This window comes from Scyliorhinus torazame, chromosome 16 (assembly GCF_047496885.1).
Source record: "Scyliorhinus torazame isolate Kashiwa2021f chromosome 16, sScyTor2.1, whole genome shotgun sequence".
NCBI classification, from domain to species: Eukaryota; Metazoa; Chordata; class Chondrichthyes; order Carcharhiniformes; family Scyliorhinidae; genus Scyliorhinus; species Scyliorhinus torazame.
Genome location: NC_092722.1, coordinates 23,650,520 through 23,673,345, shown reverse-complemented (window position 1 = coordinate 23,673,345; position 22,826 = coordinate 23,650,520). Strand labels below are relative to the sequence as shown.

The 22,826-nt window shown below is 43.3% G+C and overlaps 1 non-coding gene across 1 annotated transcript; it reads left to right on the top strand.

Annotated features, from left to right (window-relative positions):
- Positions 1 to 4,305: 4,305 nt before the first annotated feature.
- On the top strand, positions 4,306 to 4,442 carry LOC140393436 (small nucleolar RNA SNORA57). The gene has a single exon (XR_011935617.1). It is a non-coding gene; the product is annotated as a small nucleolar RNA SNORA57 (small nucleolar RNA).
- The last annotated feature ends 18,384 nt before the right edge of the window (positions 4,443 to 22,826 follow it).

The following is a 22,826-nucleotide window of genomic DNA, read 5'->3' as shown; positions in this document are numbered from 1 at the left end:
TCCATTGATACTGCACAAATTCAACATGTTATTTAATTTTGAGCATTGCAGATGTGGAAGATTTCAGGTTCAATCCAATTGAGCTAATCTCAGCCAGGGTTGGGGGCTATGATTGACCTCAATGCTTCTAGTATTGGGGAACGGTAAGAAGTCTGACAACACCAGGTTGAAATCCAACATGTTTGTTTCAAATCACTAGCTTTCGGTAGAGGATACCTCTTCATTCACCTGAGGAAGGAGCAGCGCTCCGAAAGCTAGTGATTCGAAACAAACCTGTTGGGCTTTAACCTGGTGTTGTAAGACTTCTTACTGTGCTCACCCCAGTCTAACACCGGCATCCCCACATCATGGTATTGGGGGAGGCAAAAGCAGGAGGTGATGCCCAGGATTCATCACCCTGAAAATTATAGCAGCCTTATCATTACACTATCACCACAGTTCAAATCCCACCATTGCAAGTTGTGAAAATGGACTCAAATAAAATTGGTAATTTACAGGCTGGTTCAGGAAAATAACCATTAAAGCTTCTGGACGGTCTTAAAAACCCAACTGATTTATTAATGCCCTTCAGGAAAGCAAACCTGCCATACATACCTAGTCCAGTTTCCATGACTCCAGTCCCATACTAAGTGGTTAACATTTAATGTTCCCACGGCAACTGGTAATTGGAAACAAGTGCTGCTTGGCCTGTGATGGCCACTTCCAAAGAACAAAAAAAAAGTCATGCTCATTGTGAATGTATAAAGGTATCATTTGAAAACAGGAGTAGGCTTGGCTGTGATGCTCCAATCTATCCCTGCATGCCCTCTTCAAATATCAGACTGGCACTCACAAAACTACCTATGAAGAATGCGACTCTGAGCAAGGTATCAAGAGACTACCATACTTTGGAAAATATGTGAATCCAAAGACAACAAAACAAAATTGGGTGCAAAAAGACATAACTCAAGCTTAACAGGCCAATGAGTGAAATCTTCCTGATATCATGCTTTGCATGCATAAAAAAATTGCAGATAATTTACTCTCTTGCTTAATGTTCCATAGAAACATACGCAGCTGTCTAACAGTATTTCCATTAACCACCAATATAATGTTAAATTTACATTTTCAATGAGGGTACCTCAACACATCCATTGAATTAATCATTTTAATCAATGCCAAGTGTGACAACCACAACTAAAAATAAAACTCCTTCCGTGCAGAAACTAAATATGGCACTGCTTAAAAATAATTTGTGCACTGGAGTGATCACAACATCATTGCTTTTTCTCTAGGTTCAATAAACGACTACCAAAGGTAAAGAAAGATTGACATGCTTGGCTTGAGCACATAATCTAACTTGCACTTCTAAAGCAAGGGAATGCTACATTATCAGAGATGCCATCTTTCAAATGAAAGAATGAAAGAGAAAAGGAACTTGCATATATTACACACTTCTTCACTGCAGGATGTCCAAAACTACTTTACATCCGATAAAATAGACTTAAGAGCGATAACAATTATAATTTACATAATTGCAGCAGCCAATATATGCACAAGACTGCACAAACAGCAATGAGATAAATGATCATATAGTTTACTTTTGGTGGCATTAGTTGAGTGGTAAATATTGGCCAGGACACTAAGCAAAATCCCCTGCACTTCTTTGAATAGTGAGAAAACAAGCTATCTGCAATAAACCATGACCTCAAGCAACAGCAGTTACACCGGGTTGTGAAGGCAACAATCATCGAGAATGCGACAATAATTGACTGAATAGATTATGTGTACAGTCTTATCTCCACTTAGAAAATTGGCTCTGGTTTATGTTGTATTTATTGATCTCAAAAAATGCTGTCAAGAGCTGGTCTTGGGTTAAGAAACTGGAAAGGGATTGGGGGCGGAAAAAAACAAGAGTGCCTGACCGGTAACTCGTGGTCGATTCGGAAGGTACAGGTGTGAGAAACTTAAAGGTAGACAGGATCACATTTGGCTGTGATGCCTTTGATGATTAAAAAGTCCAGCAATAATAGGGGTTTTCTGGCTTCTATGGAGCAACCAGTGCCTTCAGAAGGGATAGGGTAGCTGAGTAGAGGTTTGGGGGGGGGGGGGTCTGGTCTTACCTGCAAATGAAAATATTCTCTCTATTTCTACCCTATCAAAGCCTTTATTGTTTAAAGACCACTACGAGGTCTCCCTTCAGCCTTCGCTTTTCTAGAGAAAAGAGCTGCAGTTTGTTCAATCTTTTCTGATAGGTCTCAGTTCTGGTATCATTGTTGTTTGCACTTTCTCCAGTGCCTCTATATCTTTTCTATAATATGGAGACCAGTATGACCTCAGTGTTGCTACCTTTAGTGATTCACCCAGCTCTGTTACTTCTAGTGATATAACCGGTATGACTTCCTTTCGTGATTTGTACACCTTTACCAAGTGGTCTCTCCGATCTTGACTCCACTAAGACACATTTTTAGAGAGTCCTCATTTTTATCAATATGTATCATTTCACTTCTCACTGCAGTTTATCTATCAATTATCATGTTCATTCTACAAGTTAACTAGAAACTTCCTAAATTTTAATCACAATCCTCCTTTGCTCTAACTACATCCAACCTGCTGTTACCTGCAAATTTTGTATTGTACTTCCAATTCCAGAGTTCAAATACATTTAGGTAAATAGAGAATGGCAGTGGTCTCAACATTGGTCGGTGAGGAAAACTACTCCCACCATTTACCCTTAATCCCTCTACTTCCTCTCTTCAGTTACCATGACCTCTGATTCCACATATTCTGACCCAAGTCATTATGCAGATGATGCAGGGGCAGCATGATAGCACAGTGGTTAGTACTGTTGCTTTACAGCGCCAGGGACCCGGGTTTGATTCCCGGCTTGGGTCACTGTCTGTGTGGAGTCTGCACATTCCCCCTGTATCTGCGTCGGCTTCCTCCCGGTGCTCCGGTTTCCTCCCGCAAGTCCCGAAAGACGTGCTTGTTAGGTGAATTGGACATTCTGAATGCTCCCTGTGTGTACCCGAACAGGCACCAGGAATGTGGAGACTAGGAGATTTTCACAATAACTTCATTGATGTATTAATGTAAGCCTACTTGCGACACTAATAAAGATTATTTTGCAGTATGTTATCAAAGGCTTTTCGGCAATGCAAATTTATCAGGCTCGCTACATTGCCCTTATCTACCCTTCCTGATACTTTGTCAGTACGTTTGGTGAAACATGATATTCCCTCCTGCAATCCATGCTGACTATTCCGTAATATCTTTCCATTTTCTAGGTGTTTTTCGGTAACATCATTGAGTCAGGATTCCATTATCATTTGCGTGCCTCATCCAAATGGTGACCCTTCTGACTTCATGCAATGTTTCATTAGTAACACATAAGTGTCATCTTCGATTATGTGTTCAGGTCCTACAAAAGATAGCCACTAAGTAAAATGATCTAGCCTAAATATTTGCTTCATATTTTTATAATGTTTTAGTATTTGTATTTCCATTATCATTTGTTAATTATTGCTTTTTGGGAACAAAAGCTATTTTATGATTGGTTTGATAAAAAATATCTCCTTCAATACTCAACTCTTAAATTTGCAGTCTCAATCTTCACACAAATCAGTTCTGCGGACGCAATCGAGACTCCAGGATGGTATGTTGCTTCCCTGGTGCAAGGGTCAAGGATGTCTCAGAGTGGCTGCCGGACATTCTGGGGGAGGGGGGGGTGAACAGCCAGCTGTCGTGGTGCACTTAGGCACCAACGATATAGTTAGAAAACGGGACGAGGTCCTACAAGCTGAATTCAGGGAGTTAGGAGTTAACATCATTGAGCACACTGGGCTAAATCGCTGGCTTTGAAAGCAGACCAAGGCAGGCCAGCAGCACGGTTCAATTCCCGTACCAGCCTCCCTTAACAGGCGCCGGAATGTGGCGACTAGGGGCTTTTCACAGTAACTTAATTGAAGCCTACTTGTGACAATAAGCGATTTTCATTCATTTCAACTACAAAGTAGGACCTCAAAGGTAGTAATCTCAGGATTTCTACCAGTGCCAGGAGCTAGTTAGAGTAGGAATGTCAGGATAGATAGGATGAATGCGTGGCTCGAGAGATGGTGCAAGAGGGAGGGATTCAAATTCTTGGGGCATTGGAACCGGTTCTGGGGAGGTGGGACCAGTACAAACCGGACGGTCTGCACCTGGGCAGGACTGGAACCGATGTCCTAGGGGGGTGTTTGCTAGAGCTGTTGGGGACGGTTTAAACTAATGTGGCAGGGGGCTGGGAACCGATGGAGGGAGATGGAAGGTAGTAAAACAGGGACAGGCCCTCCAGTTCTTGACATGCCTGTGTCTGCCTGTGGCCTGTGCGTGTTTATAAGCGAGGCAGAAAAATCTCAGTGAAAATGTCTTTGGTACCAGTGAGCTGCCATCTTTTGGTCCTATCCTCATTGGCTGAGACACCCGGTTACTGGGATCGTGCTATGCTCAGGCTTGATGGGCTGAGTTGTGTTCTCTTATTTCTTGTGTATTGGGGGTGACTGGCTTGTTGAGTGAGCTTTCTGTGGGGAGTGAATAATATCTCTAATACCATCACCTGTGCCCCCCCCCCAAAAAAAAATAGGGACAGAAACAAAAGGCAGTAAGAGGGAAAGTGTAAGGCAGAGATGCCATAGTCAAAAATCAAAAAGGGTGACAGTACAAGGTACAGTGACTGAGGGGAGCTCAGTGAATAGGCCCAGTAATACTAAAAGGAATAAAACGGGAACTAAAAACATTAATGGTAAGCGACGTGGCAGGTTGTTACATGGAGATATGGGTTCAACGACAAGGAAATTTAGGAGAAAAGTTAAGAGGAAATATAACTTGGGAGGGGTTACTGATCGAGGTGTTAAGATTCAAAACAGAGATATAAAAGCCGGCATAAGTGTACTTTACATGAATGTTCGTAGTATTCAGAGAACATAGAAAATACAGCACAGAACAGGCCCTTCGGCCCACGCTGTTGTGCCGAACCTTTGTCCTAGATTAATCATAGATTATCATTGAATTTACAGTGCAGGAGGCCATTCGGCCCTTTGAGTCTGCACCGGCTCTTGGAAAGAGCACCCTACCCAAACTCAACACCTCCACCCAACACCAAGGGCAATTTTGGACACTAAGGGCAATTTAGCATGGCCAATCCACCTAACCTGCACATCTTTGGACCGTGGGAGGAAACCGGAGCACCCGGAGGAAACCCACGCAGACACTGGGAGGATGTGCAGACTCCGCACAGACAGTGATCCAAGCCGGAATCGAGCCTGGGACCCTGGAGCTGTGAAGCAATTGTGATATCCACAATGCTACCGTGCTGCCCTTAAGAACAAATACATCTACACTATATCATTTTACCGTCATCCATGTACCTATCCAATAGCTGCTTGAAGGTCCCTAATGTTTCCGACTCAACTACTTCCACAGGCAGTGCATTCCATGCCCCCACTACTCTCTGGGTAAAGAACCTACCTCTGACATCCCCCCCCCTATATCTTCCACCTTTCACCTTAAATTTATGTCCCCTTGTAATAGTTTGTTCCACCCGGGGAAAAAGTCTCTGACTGTCTCCTCTATCTATTGCCCTGATCATCTTATAAACCTCTATCAAGTCGCCCCTCATCCTTCTCCGTTCTAATGAGAAAAGGCCGAGCACCCTCAAACTTTCCTCATAAGACCTACTCTCCATTCCAGGCAACATCCTGGTAAATCTCCTTTGCACCTTTTCCAAAGCTTCCACATCCTTCCTAAAATGAGGCGACCAGAACTGTACACAGTACTCCAAATGTGGGGACTTCCAGGTGCGGCTATGCAGAGCTAGGTCCCATATTCGGTAGCTCCAGCTTAGAACGGACTTTTGGGCTCTTTTACAGGGCCCCCACGGCATTTGTTTGACATTTCCCGGTGTGGCAGGAAGACTGCAACATTCCCCTGACAGTGTCGCCCAGGAATGTTATGTCTTTTGGCTACCAGACCCGGCAGAAACAGTAAACGATTTGGCTGTAACTGCAGGATAAACAGAGCCTCTTCCAGCATGCAGGCGGGGGAAGGGCAAGCTTAAAGCTGCAACCTGACCTGAGGGCCTTTATCAAAGTTGAATTCTAACAGCAGAGGGAACAACTGTGAAAAGATCTCACCAAGGCCACTGAAGAAGCGGGGACGAGGCTTCCGGTGGCGGCCATGGAGGAGTAGGTCGCGCATTCGGCAGCTCCCTTCTGGAACGGACACTTAGACCTTTTTCAGAGTTTCCACAGACATTTTGGGGCAGATTGATGAAGCGAACACTGCCAAAAGGATTCCCTCTCGAGACTTCCGGTTGCAGCTATGCGGAGCTAAGTCGCACATTCGGCGGTTCCCGCAAAAACGGACTTTTGGGCTCTTTTCTGGCCCCCAAGGGCACTTTTTCGACGTTTCCCGGTGTGGGAACGAGTTAATAATAGCTCCCCGTTAGTATATAGCTTTAACTAGGAGTGGGGTGACAAAAAAAGTACTCCAAATGTGGCCTTACCAAAGTTTTGTGCAGCTGCATCATCACCTCACGGCTCTTAAATTCAATCCCTCTGTTAATGAACGCGAGCACACCATAGGCCTTCTTCACAGCTCTATCCACTTGAGTGGCAACTTTCAAAGATGTATGAACATAGACCCCAAGATCTCTCTGCTCCTCCACATTGCCAAGAACTCTACCGTTAACCCTGTATTCCGCATTCATACTTGTCATTCGAAAATGGACAACCTCACACTTTTCAGGGTTAAACTCCATCTGCCAATTCTCAGCCCAGCTCTGCATCCTATCTATGTCTCTTTGCAGCCGACAACAGCCCTCCTTACTATCCACAACTCCACCAATCTTCGTATCATCTGCAAATTTACTGACCCACCCTTCAACTCCCTCATCCAAGTCATTAATGAAAATCACAAACAGCAGAGGACCCAGAACTGATCCCTGAGGTACGCCACTGGTAACTGGGATCCAGGCTGAATATTTGCCATCCACCACCACCCTCTGACTTCTATCGGTTAGCCAGTTCGTTATCCAACTGGCCAAATTTCCCACTATCCCATGCCTCCTTACTTTCTGCAGAAGCCTACCATGGGGAACCTTATCAAATGCCTTACTAAAATCCATGTACACTACATCCACTGCTTTACCTTCATCCACATGCTTGGTCACCGCCTCAAAGAATTCAATAAGACTTGTAAGGCAAGACCTACCCCTCACAAATCTGTGCTGACTGTCCCTAATCAAGCAGTGTCTTTCCAGATGCTCAGAAATCCTATCCTTCAGTACCCTTTCCATGACTTTGCCTACCACCGAAGTAAGACTAACTGGCCTGTAATTCCCAGGGTTATCCCTAGTCCCTTTTTTGAACAGGGGCACAACATTTGCCACTCTCCAATCCCCTGGTACCACCCCTGTTGACAGTGAGGACGAAAAGATCATTGCCAACGGCTCTGCAATTTCATCTCTTGCTTCCCATAGAATCCTTGGATATATCCCGTCAGGCCCGGGGGACTTGTCTATCCTCAAGTTTTTCAAAATGCCCAACACATCTTCCTTCCTAACAAGTATTTCCTCGAGCTTACCAATCTGTTTCACACTGTCCTCTCCAACAATATCGCCCCTCTCATTTGTAAATACAGAAGAAAAGTACTCTTCAAGACCTCTCCTATCTCTTCAGACTCAATACACAATCTCCCGCTACTGTCCTTGATCGGACCTACCCTCGCTCTAGTCATTCTCATATTTCTCACATATGTGTAAAAGGCCTTGGGGTTTTCCTTGATCCTACCCGCCAAAGATTGTTCATGCCCTCTCTTAGCTCTCCTAATCCCTTTCTTCAGTTCCCTCCTGGCTATCTTGTATCCCTCCAATGCCCTGTCTGAACCTTGTTTCCTCAGCCTTACATAAGTCTCCTTTTTCCTCTTAACAAGACATTCAACCTCTCTTGTCAACCATGGTTCCCGCACTTGACCATCTCTTCCCTGCCTGACATGGACATACATATCAAGGACACGTAGTACCTGTTCCTTGAACAAGTTCCACATTTCACTTGTGTCCTTCCCTGACAGCCTATGTTCCCAACTTATGCACTTCAATTCTTGTCTAACAACATCGTATTTACCCTTCCCCCAATTGTAAACCTTGCCCTGTTGCACGCACCTATCCCTCTCCATTACTGAAGTGAAAGTCACAGAATTGTGGTCACTATCTCCAAAATGCTCCCCCACTAACAAATCTATCACTTGCCCTGGTTCATTACCAAGTACTAAATCCAATATTGCCCCTCCTCTGGTCGGACAATCTACATACTGTGTTAGAAAAGCTTCCTGGACACACTGCACAAACACCACCCCATCCAAGCTATTTGATCTAAAGAGTTTCCACTCAATATTTGGGAAGTTAAAGTCACCCATGACTACTACCCTGTGACTTCTGCACCTTTCCAAAATCTGTTTCCCAATTTGTTCCTCCACATCTCTGCTACTATTGGGGGGCCTATAGAAAACTCCTAACAAGGTGACTGCTCCTTTCCTATTTCTGACTTCAACCCATACTACCTCAGTAGGGTGATACTCCTCGAACTGCCTTTCTGCAGCTGTTATACTATCTCTAATTAACAATGCCACCTCCCCCCCACCTCTTTTACCACCCTCCCTAATCTTATTGAAACATCTATAACCAGGGACCTCCAACAACCATTTCTGCCCCTCTTCTATCCAAGTTTCCTTGATGGCCACCACATCGTAGTCCCAAGTATCGATCCATGCCTTAAGTTCACCCACCTTATTCCTGATGCTTCTTGCGTTGAAGTATACACACTTCAACCCATCTCCATGCCTGCAAGTACTCTCCTTTGTCAGTGTTCCCTTCCCCACTGCCTCATTACACGCTTTGGCGTCCTGAATATCGGCTACCTTAGTTGCTGGACTACAAATCCGGTTCCCATTCCCCTGCCAAATTAGTTTAAACCCTCCCGAAGAGTACTAGAAAACCTCCCTCCCAGGATATTGGTGCCCCAATGGTTCAGATGCAACCCGTCCTGCTTGTACAGGTCCCACCTTCCCCAGAATGCGCTCCAATTATCCAAATACCTGAAGCCCTCCCTCCTACACCATTCCTGCAGCCACGTGTTCAACTGCACTCTCTCCCTATTCCTAGCCTCGCTATCACGTGGCACCAGCAACAAATCAGAGATGACAACTCTGTCTGTCCTGGCTTTTAGCTTCCAGCCTAACTCCCTAAACTTGTTTATTACCTCCACACCCCTTTTCCTACCTATGTCGTTGGTACCAATGTGAACCACGACTTCTGGCTGCTCCCCCTCCCCCTTAAGGATCCTGAAGACACGATCCGAGACATCCCTGGCCCTGGCACCCGGGAGGCAACATACCTTCCGGGAGTCTCGCTCGCAACCACAGAATCTCCTATCTATTCCCCTAACCATTGAATCTCCTACAACTATTGCTTTTCTATTCTCCCCCCTTCCCTTCTGAGCCCCAGAGCCAGACTCAGTACCAGAGACCTGGCCGCTAGGGCCTTCCCCCGGTAGGTCATCCCCCCAAAAGCATCCAAAACGGTATACTTGTTTTGAAGGGGAACGGCCACGTTCGGAATAAGGTAAATGAGTTGATGGCGCAAATCATCGTGAATGACTATGATTTAGTGGCCATTACTGAAACATGGTTAAAGGATGGTCACGACTGGGAGTTAAATATCCGAGGGTATCAAACTATTTGGAAGGACAGAGTGGATGGTAAGGGAGGTGGTGTAGCTCTGTTAGTTAAGGATACCATCCGGGCAATTGTAAGGGACGACATCGCTGCTATGGAGGATAAGGTTGAATCCATTTGGGTGGAAATCAGGAATAGTAAGGCCAAAAATTCACTGATGGGAGTAGTCTATAGGCCACCAAATAGTAACATTATGGTGGGGCAGGCAATTAACAAAGAAATAACGGATGCATGTAGAAATGGTACAGCAGTTATCATGGGGGATTTTAATCTCCATGTCGATTGGTTTAACCAGGTCGGTCAAGGCAGCCTTGAGGAGGAGTTTATAGAATGTATCCACGATAGTTTCCTAGAACAGTATGTAATGGAACCAACAAGGGAACAAGCGGTCCTAGATCTGGTCCTGTGTAATGAGACAGGATTGATTAATGATCTCATAGTTAGGGATCCTCTCGGAAGGAGCGATCACAATATGGTGGAATTTAAAATACAGATGGAGGGTGAGAAGGTAAAATCAAACACTAGTGTTTTGTGCTTAAACAAAGGAGATTACAATGGGATGAGAGAAGAACTAGCTAAGGTAGACTAGGAGCAAAGACTTTATGGTGAAACAGTTGAGGAACAGTGGAGAACCTTCCAAGCGATTTTTCACAGTGCTCAGCAAAGGTTTATACCAACAAAAAGGAAGGACAGTAGAAAGAGGGAAAATCGACCATGAATATCTAAGGAAATAAGGGAGAGTTATCAAATTGAAGGAAAAAGCATACAAAGTGGCAAAATTAGTGGGAGACTAGAGGACTGGGAAATCTTTTGGGGGCAACAGAATGCTACTAAAAAAGCTAGAAAGAAGAGTAAAATAGATTTTGAGAAGAAACTTGCTCAGAATATAAAAACAGATAGTAAAAGTTTCTACAAATATATAAAACAAAAATGAGTGGCTAAGGTAAATATTGGTCCTTTAGGAGGACGAGAAGGGAGATTTAATAATGGGAGATGAGGAAATGGCTGAGGAACTGAACAGGTTTTTTGGGTCGGTCTTCACAGTGGAAGACACAATTAACATGCCAGTGACTGATAGAAATGAGGCTATGACAGGTGAGGACCTTGAGATGATTGTTATTACTAAGGAGGTAGTGATGGGCAAGCTAATGGAGCTAAAGGTAGACAAGTCTCCTGGCCCTGATGGAATGTACCCCAGAGTGCTAAAAGAGATGGCTAGGGAAATTGCAAATGCACTAGTGATAATTTACCAAAATTCACGAGACTCTGGGGTGGTCCCGGCAGATTGGAAATTAGCAAACGTGACACCACTGTTTAAAAAAGGAGGTAGGCAGAAAGCGGGTAATTATAGGCCAGTGAGCTTAACTTCGGTAGTGGGGAAGATGATGGAATCTATCATCAAGGAAGAAATAGCGAGGCATCTGGATGGAAATTGTCCCATTGGGCAGACGCAGCATGGGTTCATAACGAGCAGGTCGTGCCTAACTAATTTAGTGGAATTTTTTGAGGGCATTACCAGTGCGGTAGATAACGGGGAGCCAATGGGTGTGGTATATCTGGATTTCCAGACAGCCTTTGACAAGGTGCCACACAAAAGGTTGCTGCATTAAGATAAAGATGCATGGCATTAAGGGTAAAGTAATAGCATGAATAGAGGATTGGTTAATTAATAGAAAGCAAAGTGTGGGGATTAATGGGTGTTTCTCTGGTTGGCTAGTGGTGTCCCTCAGGTATCAGTGTTGGGCCCACAATTGTTCACAATTTACATAGATGATTCGGAGTTGGGGAACAAGGTCAATGTGTCCAAGTTTGAAGACGACACTAAGATGAATGGGAAAGCAAAAAGTGCAGAGGATACTGGAAATCTGCAGAGGGATTTGGATAGGTTAAGTGAATGGGCTAGGGTCTGGCAGATGGAATGCAATGTTGACAAATGTGAGGTTATCCATTTGGTAGGAATAACAGCAAAAGGGATTATTATTTAAATGATAAAATATTAAAACATGCTGCTGTGCAGAGAGACCTGGGTGTGCTAGTGCATGAGTCGCTAAAAGTTGGTTTACAGGTGAATCAGAAGGCAAATGGAATTTTGTCCTTCATTGCTAGAGGGATGGAGTTTAAGACTAGGGAGGTTATGCTGCAATTATATACGGTGTCAGTGAGGCCACACCTGGAGTATTGTGTTCAGTTTTGGTCTCCTTACTTGAGAAAGGAGGTACTAGCACTGGAGGGTGTGCAGAGAATATTCACTAGGTTAATCCCAAAGCTGAAGGGGTTGGATTACGAGGCGAGGTTGAGTAGACTGGGACTGTACATGTTGGAATTATGAAGCATATGGGGGGATCTTATAGAAACATATAAAATTATGAAGGGAATAGATAGGATAGATGTGGGCAGGTTGTTTCCACTGGCGGGTGAAAGCAGAACTAGGGGGCATAGCCTCAAAATAAGGGGAAGTAGATTTAGGACTAAGTTTAGGAGGAACTTCTTCACCCAAAGGGTTGTGAATCTATGGAATTCCTTGCCCAGTGAAGCAGTTGAGGCTCCTTCATTAAATGTTTTTAAGATAAAGATAGATAGTTTTTTGAAGAATAAAGGGTTATGGTGTTCGGGCCGGAAAGTGGAGCTGAGTCCACAAAAGATCAGCCATTGAATGGTGGAGCAGGCTCGAGGGGCCAGATGGCCTACTCCTGCTCCTAGTTCTTACGAATCAGAATATAAAAAATGATACACATGCTCGTTTAATAAGCAGGATTCACATGTTTGGTTCATAGAAATGCATAAAGCAAATTCCTAAGCATTTGCATATTTCCCTGTAGAAAACAGTGTGGATTCAGGTACTCAATTCTCCAAATTTGAGTAAAATACTTATTAATCCAAAATTGCGGCCAAAACAATACTTCTAACTCATTGTCGAAAATATTTTCTTTCAATATGAAAGGCACTATCTAAATGTGTATATTATCTGATAGTAGATTATCATAAGTAATGTTGCTCAACCCCAAACACTATAAATTATCATTGATTTTCAATCAAAGTCATTAATCTTCTGGTGCATTTCGTATATAAATGAAACAGTTTTTATTTTGCCAGTTTTCTCCCAAATAGTCATAGTTCACAGAGCCTAGAAAGGGCGAGGTTTTAATTAATTCAAAACCAATTCACACACACAAAGTTAAATTCGGACCTGAAGTATCGGAAAGTTATTTTTTAAACGGGAAGCACCGTAACAAAACGCAATCCTGCCCATATCTGTCCACACATATGCACGTGCACTTTTCAGCAGGAGCCATTAGGTAACAAACAGGAATAGAAATTTGAGGTTACATTTTCTTACCTAGCCCAAGAATCCCCTAAAGTTCCTGAGTTTAAATAAATTAGGTTTGGGCTAATCAAGGGATTTTAACATGGGACCTTGCCGATTCTGCTGAGCAACACAGAAGTGCATTTAGGGGCTGGTTTAGCACACTGGGCTAAATAGCTGGCTTTTAAAGCAGACCAAGGCAGGCCAGCAGCACGGTTCAATTCCCGTACCAGCCTCCCCGAACAGGCACCGGAATGTGGCGACTAGGGGTTTTTCACAGTAACTTCATTTGAAGCCTACTTGTGACAATAAGCGATTTTCATTTCATTTGTCACCTGAACTCTCAAGGAAATGCTCGGTTCATCAACTTTAAAGCATATAATAAGTATCAGTTAGAAAGTGAAATTGCCAAAACTATCCATTAATGAAAATAGTTTAAACATTGACTCACCTCAAAGTCATTTAGCAATGATTTCCATTTTCCTTCAGAATTTAGTGTTAATACGTTCAGAGAAGTACACATGTATTGACCGACAAAACAAATTTCAGCGATCTGATTTATTTGTTTTCTATATCACCTGGATAGATTAAAATAAAGCAGGCCAACTGCAGTAAAACAGAAAACATGGAACACTCAGGTCAAGCAGGTCTATGAGCAAGGAACAAACCAGAGTTGATGTTTCATCAGAACACCATGAAATATTACTGTTTTTCTCTCCTTACAGATGCAACCTGACTTGAGTATTTCCAGTATTTTGTGTTTATTCAGATTATCATTGCATATTATCTGAAGTAACAAACTTCACTGCACTGAATTTAGATAATTAGTGAAAGTCCCAAAGTGCCTTTTAAATGGTGAATCCTTCAGTTGCTGGTGGGTTGGTGAAAGCAAATGGTATACAAATCAATTACATTTTCTACTACTTGCCAGTTTACTTAAACCCTGAATCAAATCCATGCCAAATTAAACCAAATTAGCCACAGGCATTATTTCAATAGACACACAAGACAAAGGATACGGAGTGGATGGCTGTCAATGCATTTCAAATCAGATAATCGAATTAGGAGCCACGATGACTCAATAATGGTGTAATGACCACCAAGTAAAGCTGTTAGAAATACTATTTTGGAAAGCTCCAATGTTGGAAATGTATCAACAAGAACTGAGCTGGGAAAAGTGTCAACAATTTGGGAAATATAGATTGCTAAATTAGCAACGCTTCAGAACATCAAATCCCCAAGCAAGTGTGCAAGCCGGTTTAGCTGCAACATTTCTGTCTGCTTGACCTATTGACATAAACTGGATTCTACTGTCTGTACATCCACAAGATATGAGTATTGCTCTGTATTAACATACAGAAGAACAAGGCATAAAATACAAATGAGACAAATTATAAACTAAAATGGATAATCAGGTGGAATTTATTCACCCAAAGGACAATCATGTTGTGGAATAAGTAGCCAGAGTCAGCCACTTAAATTGTTACATAAAATTACATCATACTTACAGAACAGGGTAAATTCAGCACAATGGGTCCCTGCCTGTGTTTATGCACTGCATGAGCCTGCTCGCACTCTTCTTCATCTCACAACATCAACTCATCTTTCGTTTGCTTTCTCCCTCATGGGTTTATCCGGCTTCCAGGTAAACAGTATCAATGGGTTGAGATAATTTAATGTATTTCTTAAAACTAAAGAGTTAGAGAAGTTAATTGGGAAAGGGGCAATCTCTGAAAAAGGCACTGGCAGGGCCCAATTGACTTATTATATCTAGCAATTCATACAATTATGCACTTGGAATACTTTTTAATTTCTACTGAATTTAAGATTAATAATCCTCTATTCTTGAGTGTACAGGTACAAAAACATGTGACAATTCTGCTATAATTTATACAAATCTCCATTAGGCCAATGCACCCCCAAGAGGTTTCTCTTCTCAATACTACCAAGTGACCCATACCTACTGAGAAGCATGCATGCCTGGACATTGGATATGGATTATGGATAAGACCACTTGAACAAGATAGCAGAGAATTATCAGCGTTCATGGAGTCGCATCTACACAACATTTAGTTCGTTCAGGCAAAATGGAGAGAATGATTGAAATGTTGCAATTGCTAATTGCTGTCTTGAAAGTTCATTGTTCTTTGTATATGAAGCACAGATCACATGCTCTACTGCGATAAATGCTCTGTCTGGTGAATTTTCATAGAAACCTGTCCCTTAAATTCCAAACAAATATCTACTTATAATGGTTGCTCTCATTTACTAATGGCCCAGATTTTGTGGTCAGTGGCTGTCAGCTGACCTCGCAGAAAACTGCCCACGAAGACCTAGCAAACTTCATGGCAGCATGGATTTCACCAATGACTAGAGCGAGGGTAGGTCCGATCAAGGACAGTAGCGGGAGATTGTGTATTGAGTCTGAAGAGATAGGAGAGGTCTTGAACGAGTACTTTTCTTCTGTATTTACAAATGAGAGGGGCGATATTGTTGGAGAGGACAGTGTGAAACAGATTGGTAAGCTCGAGGAAATACTTGTTCGGAAGGAAGATGTGTTGGGCATTTTGAAAAACTTGAGGATAGACAAGTCCCCCGGGCCTGACGGGATATATCCAAGGATTCTATGGGAAGCAAGAGATGAAATTGCAGAGCCGTTGGCAATGATCTTTTCGTCCTCACTGTCAACAGGGGTGGTACCAGGGGATTGGAGAGTGGCGAATGTTGTGCCCCTGTTCAAAAAAGGGACTAGGGATAACCCTGGGAATTACAGGCCAGTTAGTCTTACTTCGGTGGTAGGCAAAGTAATGGAAAGGGTACTGAAGGATAGGATTTCTGAGCATCTGGAAAGACACTGCTTGATTAGGGATAGTCAGCACGGATTTGAGGGGGAGGTCTTGCCTTACAAGTCTTATTGAATTCTTTGAGGAGGTGACCAAGCATGTGGATGAAGGTAAAGCAGTGGATGTAGTGTACATGGATTTTAGTAAGGCATTTGATAAGGTTCCCCATGGTAGGCTTATGCAGAAAGTAAGGAGGCATGGGATAGTGGGAAATTTGGCCAGTTGGATAACGAACTGGCTAACCGATAGAAGTCAGAGAGTGGTGGTGGATGGCAAATATTCAGCCTGGATCCCAGTTACCAGTGGCGTACCGCAGGGATCAGTTCTGGGTCCTCTGCTGTTTGTGATTTTCATTAATGACTTGGATGAGGGAGTTGAAGGGTGGGTCAGTAAATTTGCAGCCGGTACGAAGATTGGTGGAGTTGTGGATAGTAAGGAGGGCTGTTGTCGGCTGCAAAGAGACATAGATAGGATGCAGAGCTGGGCTGAGAAGTGGCAGATGGAGTTTAACCCTGAAAAGTGTGAGGTTGTCCATTTTGGAAGGACAAATATGAATGCGGAATACAGGGTTAACGGTAGAGTTCTTGGCAATGTGGAGGAGCAGAGAGATCTTGGGGTCTATGTTCATACATCTTTGAAAGTTGCCACTCAAGTGGATAGAGCTGTGAAGAAGGCCTATGGTGTGCTCGCGTTCATTAACAGAGGGATTGAATTTAAGAGCCGTGAGGTGATGATGCAGCTGTACAAAACTTTGGTAAGGCCACATTTCGAGTACTGTGTACAGTTCTGGTCGCCTCATTTTAGGAAGTATGTGGAAGCTTTGGAAAAGGTGCAAAGAAGATTTACCAGGATGTTGCCTGGAATGGAGAGTAGGTCTTACGAGGAAAGGTTGAGGGTGCTAGGCCTTTTCTCATTAGAACGGAGAAGGATGAGGGGCGACTTGATAGAGGTTTATAAGATGATCAGGGGAATAGATAGAGTAGACAGTCAGAGACTTTTTCCCCGGGTGGAACAAACCATTACAAGGGGACATAAATTTAAGGTGAAAGGTGGAAGATATAGGAGGGATATCAGAGGTAGGTTCTTTACCCAGAGAGTAGTGGGGGCATGGAATGCACTGCCTGTGGAAGTAGTTGAGTCGGAAACATTAGGGACCTTCAAGCAGCTATTGGTAGGTACATGGATGACGGTAAAATGATATAGTGTAGATTTATTTGTTCTTAAGGGCAGCACGGTAGCATTGTGGATAGCACAATTGCTTCACAACTCCAGGGTCCCAGGTTCGATTCCGGCTTGGGTCACTGTCTGTGCGGAGTCTGCACGTCCTCCCCATGTGTGCGTGGGTTTCCTCCGGGTGCTCCGGTTTCCTCCCACAGTCCAAAGATGTGCGGGTTAGGTGAATTGGCCAATGATAAATTGCCCTTAATGTCCAAATTGCCCTTGGTGTTGGGTGGAGGTGTTGAGTTTGGGTAGGGTGCTCTTTCCAAGAGCCGGTGCAGACTCAAAGGGCCAAATGGCCTCCTTCTGCACTGTAAATTCAATGATAATCTATAATTAATCTAGGACAAAGGTTCGGCACAACATTGTGGGCCGAAGGGCCTGTTCTGTGCTGTATTTTCTATGTTCTATCCTGACAAATTTAATTCAGTTTTCAGGCTGTTTGGTATTCAGTAGCAGTGATATCATGAAGCAGGTTACCCAGTCAATAACATTGAAGAATTCTCAAAAACAAGCTAGTTTTATTGTTTACTTTTGAGTGGAAAAGAACTGAGACATACATGTACACATGGATTTACAGTAGTATCTGAAGTATCAAACTTTTTTTTTAACCAATTTTTACAATGGAGAAATGTAATATAAAATCTGTTTTTCAGGACCAAAGAGGTTGTTCAGTAATGATCATGACTTAGTACTTAATTAAAAATCCAGCTACATCTTTTTTAACAAGGCATGACATTTTCAAAAGTTTTTTTAGAGCAAGATTAATATCATAAAAATTGGAAGCTCATATCAAATCAGTGATTTTTCATGATTTTCATCTGCAAGGACTTCGGCAACACATCCTATGTAGGAGTGTAAAATCATTTGACAGAAACTTGTGAATTTCTGCATTTAACTGTTCATGTGTAGATGCCAAAGTTGTTGTCAGCTTCAGAGTAACAATGGTGAACACTGACCATTTCACTGTCATTACAACCACAACATCTGGGCCAATATGTTGATGCAACCCTTCCTTTTCACTCTTGGCTCCAAGTTGAGTGCAATGAGATTGGCAGACACGCATTCACATTTTCTTGTGAAACCTGTGACACCATTCCAGGCACACTTCAGCAGTTTAAAATTATTTCGAATTGCTTATTAATAGATTACAAAGTATTTAATTTACATTTATTAAAACTTAAGTTAAAATTTAACTTAGAATTCAAAGCAAAAACCCATCATATAAAAAGGTGATAAATATCAGTGGCAACACAATTAATTCCAAATGAGTACTGGTCCATCACACACAGTAGTCTAATTATGGAGAACAATGATAGCGAGTGCAACTGATCTGAGAGAACAGTGTCAGTCCACAACTGCTCTCCTCGCTTTTCTTTTAAATGCCAATTTTCTAACATGAAGGCATGGATCCTTTCCTGGGGTAAATTTCTATGGCATCTGGTCACCTGCCAGTATCCCTGCATATTGTCATTCTTCGTGTGTGAATTTAGACAGTGAGCGCTGGCAGCAATTATGAAATAGGAACATAGGAAGCAGAAAATTAGGAGCAGAAGCAGCAGGCCTTCAAGTCTGCTCAACCATTCCCATATCCCTTTAACCCGTTTTTTATCAGAAATATATCTATCTCCTTCTTGAAACCATTTAATGAAAGATAAGAGGGTGAGCCTGAACTAGCCCTCATCCAAACCACGTATCTATGTTCCCAAAAATATAACCCAGCTTCCAAGTGAGCACGCTTTTTGTTCTCTGCCCTCGATATGGGATATAAATCCAAATGAAATGCTCCACCACTGCCACAGGTCAAGTCAAATATCTCACCACTGACCAAGAATCAAATCTAGGTGTTTCCCAGTCTCTATGTTCATAGTTTTATCTAGTTCAGCTATCAGAGCAGCAGACTCCAGGTGATTTCAATCTTACCTCTGCTGAGAACCAGCAAGTTCCTTGATGAAACAGCCTCCAACAAGAGCTTATATTTACATAATGTCTTTAATGTATAATAATGTCCCAATTCACTTCATAAAGGTGCAGAGAATAAAATGGGCCCCAAACCAAGGATGATTTTTTATAATGTTTTTATTTAAGATTTTAACATCTTATACAAAATTACAAAAAATACAAACCCCTCAAATCGACTCAAACAATAAAAACCCCAAATAATGACCCTTTAATCAGAGAAGCCAAGCCCCCCCCTTTTTACCTCACACCCCCCCCCCCCCCCACAACAGCTAACAGTGACCAACTCCCTGAAATGCAATATGAATGTTCGCCATCTCCAACAGAACCCTTCAATCGACTCCCTCCGTTTATTTGATCTTCGAGGTGCACAAATTCCATCCAGTCCTCGAACCATGCCGAGGCAATCAGTGCCATTGCCAACTGCCACCAACAAGGCGAAGGCAAGGACATCAGCCCCCGCACCCTTCCGTAGCTCCTGGACATCCAAAACTCCAAAAATGGTCACCGAAGGGCAGGGCTCCAGATCAATGCATAAGATCGCCGACAGTGTTGAAAAATGACTGCCAAAAACCCACTAATTTGAAACAGAACCCGAACATGAGTGGATGGTGCGTGGGCTCCCTTAAACAACGCTTACACTTTTCCTCACACCTCAAAAAAAAAACTCATCCTAATCTTAGTCAGGTTCTCCCGGAACACCACTGAGCTGTATCAGGCTCAATCTCGCACATGAAAATGTGGTATTCACCCTCCTCCAGTCTTGGCCCTAATTCTTTCACCCTTTTACCATTTACCCCTACCACTGACCTTAACTCCTCCCCTTCAATCCGTTCTTGCACGCTGGACATGTTGTCCTCCTCTGACCCCAAACAGGAGAGAATCCTCCCCAATAAAAGGTGATGGCAACCAGAAAAAGACCACAAGCATGCTCTTCACAAAGCTCGTACCTGGAGGTACCAAGTACGTCCGAGCCTGCCAACCCAAATTTCTCCTTCAATTTCTCACGGCTGGCAAATTACCCATCCAGGAATATGTCACTCACTCTCTCCAGCCATTTCTCTTCCGTACACCAAATGTAGCGTCCACACCTGCCAGCTCGAACAGGTGATTATCACAACTGGAAACCAGCCTTGAAACTGCCCCCGGCTTAAAATGCTAGTGGGAATTGCCTCCATATCTTTAATGTGGACACCACCACTGGGTTCGCAGTTGGCGCCGTTACCAATGCCATAATTATCTCTTTGCATGACCCAGCCTCCATCTGACCCCAAAGACCCTCCAGAACCCCGCACCACCCCAGCACCTTCTTAGCATTGGCCGCCCAATATAATATAACATGTTTGGCAGCGCCAATCCCCCAGACTGCCTGTCCCTCTGAAGGACCCCTCTCCTAATCCTCGGAACCTTACCCGCCCAAATAAAGCTGGAGATAAGCCGCTCGACCTTTCGGAAAAAAAGACATGGACAGGAACATCAGGAGGCACTAGTATAAGAACAAAATCTCAGCAAGATGTTCATCTTAACTAATAGGATCCAGCCCGCCAGGGATAATGGGAGACTATGGCATATCTGCAGATCCGCTTTAACTCTACTCTCTGAACTGGTGTAGTTATAACCTCCATAGCCATGCCCAATACCCTGCCACCTGCACCTCTAAATATGGAAAACTAACCCCCGCTAGCCAAAACAACAACCTCCCAATCCGGCTCTCTTCTCCCCACCATTCGAACCAAAAAATATTCACTCTTCTCAATGTGCAACTTAGAACCAGAGAAGGACCTGAAGCTCTGCAAAATGCCTATGATATTCCCCACCGAAGACCCCGGGTCCCTCACATACGGCAACAAATCATCTGCATTTAATGACACTCGTGCTCCACCCCCATCCCCACCCCACCCCCCCCACCCCACACAGCACCTCACCTCACAATCCCACTTCATGCATTTGAGGCCCTCAAAGCAAAGGCCAATTGCCTGTGCAAACAAGGGAGACAAAGGACACCCCTGCCTCATCCCCAAATGCAATCGGAAAGACCCCAAGCTCGTGGTGTTGGTACAAATACTGGCAAACGGGTCCATATACAACAGCTGCACCCACGACACAAGACCAGGACCCAACTCAAACTTCTCCAGTACTGCAAAGTGGAACCCCAGTCGAACACCTTCTCTGCATTCAAGTACACAACTATCTCCGGTTCCAGCCCGACCACAGGAGTAAGCACCACATTCAACAACCAGCTAGCATTGGAAGATAATTTCGATCCTTTCACAAACCCTGTCTGATCCTCCCCACCATCTCCTGCAGACAGGGATCCAGCCTTAATGCTAACACCTTGGCCAATAACTTGGCATCTACATTTAGCAGAGAGATCAGGCAAGGGTCTGTGGGACCTTTCTCCTTTTTCTGGAGCATAGAAATAGATGTCTGCCCCAACATCTCCAGGAGGGAGCCCCGCTCCAAAGGGTCTCTAAACATGCTTAGCAGCAACAAACGCAACTGATCCACAAAACATCTTATGAAATTCCACCGGGAACCCATCCGGCCTTAAAGATGATAATATTGAGGGGTGACTAAAAACATTGTCAGAGGAGGGTATTAAAGCAAAATTGTGGACTGGATTGGCAGATGGAAAACCCAACTGCCAATGATGTGCTGAAGACAGCATCAAGGACAGGTGAGTAACATTCAGAAACCATCTTCATGAGGTGGCACTGAAATTTTGCGGGGTGGCGGGGGTTACAGAGATCTCAAAGCAAGTGAGGAAATGGGCAGATTAACGACATTGATGAAACTGAAGCACTGTCCTGGCCAACAGTTAAACCTCAACCAGCGCCTACAACAGAGAACGTAATCATTTATTTCACTGCTTATGGAAACATACTATGTGCAAATTAGCTGCCACATTTCCTACATTACAACAGTGTATTTCATGGTATGTACCAAGACTCCCAGCCAGAGTCATTTCCTTCATTTGGAAACTGGGAACCAACAACGTAGGACAGCAAGGACAAAGGTGGCGGGTATGCAGGAAGTGAGGTGGTATAGGATATGGGCAACTGAGTTTTGGATAAGATTAAGTACACGGAAACTGGAGGACAAAAAGCCAATCAGGAGAGTATTCAGAAAGTGTAAAAGGAGGGAAAGGGCTATGGCGCATGCATGCATGAACACACAATTCTCTGTTGAAGCAGAGTTCAATCATTTTTGCATTAAATAGTTGTTTGAAGATGAATATTTAAGGGGAAGCAAAGCAAGCCAGTTGGATCACGTAGAGAAAAATGGTACTATTTGACAGACCAAATGATCCATTTCTGTGCTGTAGCAGTCTACAATACATCATATTTTCAATAACTGGCCAGTCAGTTAATTTGCTGCGGCAATGTCTAGTCCCAAGATCGGGAGTATGCTTTACTTTTAAAAAAAATGTACACCAAACACAAGTATCATTTCAATAGAAACTACTTATAGCACATTAATAAGCAAATACAATGGTCAACATGGGAGGGAAATATTGAATCTAAAACTGCTTGGCACTTGTTCTAAATCATAATTTTTGCCTCCAAACTGCAATTTGTTTTGACCAAAAACATTTGGACCTTCCCCAGGTAGAGTCGTTGCACATGCATCAAAATGCTTCCGACTAGGTTTTGGTATTTTTTCAAGGCAAATCTTGGAAAATTAACTCTACAAAAATGTTTACTGCCAATACCTAGTGGTTTAGGAAATGAGCCATACAGTCCTGAAGTTTCTGC